The sequence below is a fragment of the Rhinopithecus bieti genome, unplaced genomic scaffold, assembly GCF_001698545.2.
Source record: "Rhinopithecus bieti isolate Rb0 unplaced genomic scaffold, ASM169854v2 scaffold_19652, whole genome shotgun sequence".
Taxonomy (NCBI): domain Eukaryota; kingdom Metazoa; phylum Chordata; class Mammalia; order Primates; family Cercopithecidae; genus Rhinopithecus; species Rhinopithecus bieti.
The window spans coordinates 3285208-3290186 of NW_016809913.1; the positions used below are offsets into that span (position 1 = coordinate 3285208).

General features: G+C 50.1%; 1 pseudogene across 1 annotated transcript; it reads right to left on the minus strand.

The window, feature by feature from the left end:
- Nucleotides 1-88: 88 nt before the first annotated feature.
- LOC108541369 (60S ribosomal protein L12 pseudogene) lies at nucleotides 89-708 on the minus strand (annotated as a pseudogene). Its single transcript, XR_001888944.1, has one exon. The product of XR_001888944.1 is annotated as a 60S ribosomal protein L12 pseudogene (transcript).
- Nucleotides 709-4979: the final 4271 nt, after the last annotated feature.

The following is a 4979-nucleotide window of genomic DNA, read 5'->3' on the forward strand; positions in this document are numbered from 1 at the left end:
CCTATCAGTTTCACCGTTGAGGACGTGATTTCACTAAGTCACCTAGTCAGTTGTTGACAGAATTAAAATTTAGACTTTTTTTTTCCCACCAGTTGTCAAATGATCCTTTATTGAAATACTTTCCTTTGTGCTTAACTGGCTGGGCATTCCACAGCACCACTGTTGATGTCATCTATGATGTCATGAGGGTGGCGGCCATCAACATTACAGCCCACAGACTGGGCAGTCCCCAGGATCTCTTTAATGGTTCCAGTGAGTTCTCTGGCTAAGGATCGGTGCCGCATCTGTCGAGCAATGTTGATGATCTCATCAAAAGTGATATTCCCACTGTGTTTAATGTTCTTCTGTTTCTTTCTGTCTCTTGGTGGTTCCTCGAGGGCTTTGATGATCAGGGCAGAGGCAGAAGGCACCACCTCAATCTGGGCCTGTCTGTCCTGAATGGTCAGTTTCACTGTAATCCTCAGGCCCTTCCAGTCACCCGTTGCCTTGGCAATGTCATCACCCACCTTTTCGGAGACAGACCCAGGGGCCGATCTTGGGGCCAGAGCAGAAGTGGCACCGACTTAACCTCCGGTGCACCTCAGGTATACGACTTTGATCTCGTTGGGGTCGAACTTCGGCGGCATGGTGGAGGCGGCTGGTGTCGGATGAACCCGGATTTGGAACGACCGAAGAAAGTTTCACCTTTGCCCCCTCCGAGCCGAAAGCCGAGAGAGGAAAATTTAGACTCTTAACGCCCTAGGCTAGCCCCTCTTTAAAGAGGAAAATGCAGAAAAAGGAAATAATTTACATTGTTACCATGCACAATAAAATGCTAATATTTGGGCGAGCCTTCTACCTCAATATACGTCCACTCAGGATCCGAAATTCGACTTTTGTTGTTGTTGTTGTTGTTTTTGTATCTTTTAGTAGAGATGGGGTTTCACATGTTAGCCAGGATGGTCTGAATCTCCTGACCTCGTGATCCGCCCGTCTCGGCCTCCCAAAGTGCTGGGATTACAGGCTTGAGCCACCACGCCCGGCCTAAAATTCGACTTTACACCTGTAAAAGTCGAAGTACCTATTCGACTAAGGAGGCATTTCTTCTGTGGATTTCGTCCTCTCGAACAGCCGAGAAAAGCAGTCATTGCTTCATCTGGTTGGCCTGTGTTCAGTCCTCGCAGGGTGCCAGTAATTTTCTGGTTTCTAATCTCATGCATCATTTGCATTGTTTTCATGGGTTTGGTTAGCCTTTACTTTTTCTTTTTCCTTTTTTCTTTTTTTTTTCCCATTGTCCCAGGTTTATTGAAAATATTACAGCATTACACAAAGACTCAAACAGCTCCCCGAGGCGTTTTGAAATTCATCCCAACTGTAGGCTGGGTGACCTACAGGTTGGACAGACTACCGAAGTCCAAAATCTTCTGCATTTCCTTAGTGTCAGGATTCTACTTCAATGATCTCCTGATCCAGAGCTGAGACCTCGGGAACACAATTGTCTTCTCCTTTCTCTCTCCTCCTCCTGCAGCTTGATGGAGATACCTCTCTCTCACTGGCCCCCTCTGAATCTGCTTTATCAGATGCGTGACATAGCCTGCTATCTTGTTGCGGGGCTTCTTGCTGAGGATAATGGCGATCTCCTCACACACGCGCTTGTTCGTATAGAAGTCTTTGCCCAGGCGAATGTAGTACTTTTCTTTTCTTTTTTTTTTTTTTTGAGACGGAGTCTCGCTCTGTCGCCGGGGCTGGAGTGCAGTGGCCGGATCTCAGCTCACTGCAAGCTCCGCCTCTCGGGTTCCCGCCATTCTCCTGCCTCAGCCTCCGGAGTAGCTGGGACTACAGGCGCCCGCCACCTCGCCCGGCTAGATTTTGTATTTTTTAGTAGAGACGGGGTTTCACCGTGTTAGCCAGGATGGTCTCTATCTCCTGACCTCGTGATCCGCCCGTCTCGGCCTCCCAAAGTGCTGGGATTACAGGCTTGAGCCACCGCGCCCGGCCTTGTAGTACTTTTCTATAATGACCCCGGCCGCCTTTTACTTCACGGTTTTGATGCGAACGCGCCCTATGTTGTCGGGTCCTTGGTAAAACAGCTCTTTTTCTTTTTTTTTTTACGTTAAAGTTGCAATTATATTAAATATAGCCTGTTACATTTGTTTGAGTGTATCGTTTTTGTTGTTGTTTGTTTGAGACGGAGTCTCCCTCTGTAGCCCAGGCTGAAGTGCAGTGGCACGACCTCGGATCACTGCAATCTCCGCCTCCAGGTTCAAGCGAGTCTCCTGCCTCAGCCTCCCGAGTAGCTGGGACTACAGGCACGTGCCACCACGCGGGGCTAATTTTTGTATTGTAGTAGAGACGGGGTTTCGCCATGTTGGCCAGGCTGGTCTCGAACTCCTGACCCCAGGTGATCTGCTCAACTCGAGTTCCCAAAGTGCTGGGATAACAGGCATGAGCCACTGAGCCCGGCACCACGCTCCACCAGCAATTTGCTGGTTTTTTTTTTTTTTTTTTTTGAGATGGAGTCTGGCTCTGTCACCCAGGCTGGAGTGCGGTGCCACAATCTCAGCTCACTGCAACCTCCACCTCCCTGGTTCAAGCGATTCTCCTGCCTCAGCCTCCCAAGTAGCTGGGAATACAGGTGTGTACCACCACGCCCAGCTAATTGTATTTTTAGTAGAGACAGGGTTTTGCCATCTTGGCCAGGCTGGTCTGGAACTCCTGGCCTCAGGTGATCCACCCTCCTCGGCCTCCCAAAGTGCTGAGATTACAGGGGTGAGCCACTGTGCCCAGCCAATTTGCTTTTTTCATTCAACATGGTTTTTTTTTTTTTTTTTTTTTTTGAGACGGAGTCTGGCTCTGTTGCCCAGGCTGGAGTGCAATGGCTCAATCTTGGCTCACTGCAACCTCCACCTCTCTGGTTCAAGTGATTCTCCTGCCTCAACCTCCTGAATAGCTGGGATTACAGGCTTGCACCACCATGCCTGGCTAATTTTTTTGTATTTTTAGTAGGGACGGGTCACCATGTTGGTCAGGCTGGTCTTGAACTCCTGATCTCGATATCCACCTGTCTCAGCCTCCCAGAGTGCTGGGATTACAGGCCTGAGCCAGCACACCCCACCTCACTTTTTTTCAAAAGCCATTCATGATACATATAGATCTGATTCATTCCCTTTCTTTCCTGAGCATTCTATCTATGCAACACATTTTATTTATTCATTTCCTTATTATTATTATTATTGTTGTTGTTGTTTTGTTTTTGTGTTTGAGACAGGGTCTCACACTGTCACCAACCTGGAGTGCAGTGGCATGATCTCTGCTCACTGCAGCCTCAAACTTCTGGGCTCAAGCAGTCCTGCCACTTCAGCCTCCCAAGTAGCTGGGACTACAGGAGCGTGCCACCACGCCTCGCTAATTTTTTGTATTTGTAGAGAAGAGGTTTTGCCATGTTGCCTGGGTTGTATTATTATTATTTTTTTGAGACAGGGTCTCACTCTGTCACCCAGGCTGGAGTGCAGTGGTGCGATCACTGCTCACTGCAGCCTCCACATCCCTGGCTCAAGAGATCCTCCCACCTCAACCTCCCAATTTGCTGGGACCACAGGTTCGCCATCATGCTCGGCTAATTTTTGTATTTTCTGTAGAGACAGGGTTTTGCCATGTTGCCCAGGCTGGTCTGGAACTCCTGGGCTCAAGCAATCCTCCTACCTCAGCTTCTTGAGATTACAGGTGTGAGCCACCACGCCCTGCCCATAAGGTTTTATTGCATATAGTCACACCTATTGTGACAGATACCTTCTGGTCTGGCAAGCCCAAGCCCAGCTTATTCACTACGGTCCTTACAGACAACACTTGCCAACACCCTTCTTGGACTTGTGCCAGAATTGCTGTCCTGCTGGTCATCTCTTGGGGCTCTCTCTTGGATCCCTCATTAGTCCACAAGCTTCTGGGTGGTGACACCCGGGTTTTGTTGTTTTTTCGTTGTTTGTTTTTTTTCTTGAGACGGAGTCTCGCTCTGTCGCCCAGGCTGGAGTGCAGCGGCCGGATCTCAGCTCACTGCAAGCTCCGCCTCCCGGGTTTACGCCATTCTCCTGCCTCAGCCTCCCCAGTAGCTGGGACTACAGGCGCCCGCCACCGCGTCCGGCTAATTTTTTGTATTTTTAGTAGAGACGGGGTTTCACCACGCTAGCCAGGATGGTCTCGATCTCCTGACCTCGTGTTCTGCCCGCCTCGGCCTCCCAAAGTGCTGGGATTACAGGCGTGAGCCACCGCGCCCAGCCTGCTGTTGTTTATGAGACCAAGTCTCGCTTTTTTGCCCAGGTTGGAGTGCAGTGGCACAATATTGGCTCACTGCAACCTCTGCTTCCCGGTTTAAGCAATTCTCCTGCCTCAGCCCTCCAGCAGCTGGGATTACAGGCGCCCACCACCACACCCGGCTAATTTTTGTATTTTTAGTAGAGATGAGGTTTCACCAGGTTGGCCATGGCTGGTCTTGAACTTCTGACCTCAATGATCCAGCCGTCTCGGCCTCCCAAAGTGCTGGGATTACAGGCGTGACCCACCGCGCCCTGCTGACACCTGGGTCTTAGTAACCTGCCCTAAGGCGTGCTCTGGCACCAGATCTGTGCTCAAATCCTGCGTCTTGGAAAAGTCGATTCGCTACTTTAAAATTTTTTTAAATTAAAAAGAAAAAAGGATTTTTTATTTAGAGACAGGGTCTCACTCTGTCGCCCAGGCTGGAGTGCAGTGGCTCCATCACAGTTCACTGCAGCCTCGACCCCTGGGCTCAAGCGATCCTCCCAACTCAGCCTCCCGAGTAGCTAGCTGGGACCACAGGCGCACTCCACTACGTGTTGCTAGTAGTAGCAGTATAGTAGTAGTAGTAGTAATAGTAGTAGTATTTTTGGTGAGACAGGGTTTCGCCGTGTTGCCCAGGCTAGTCTCGAACTCCAGGGCTCAAGGGATCCGCCCGCCTCGGCCTCCCAAAGTGCCGGGACTGCAGGCGT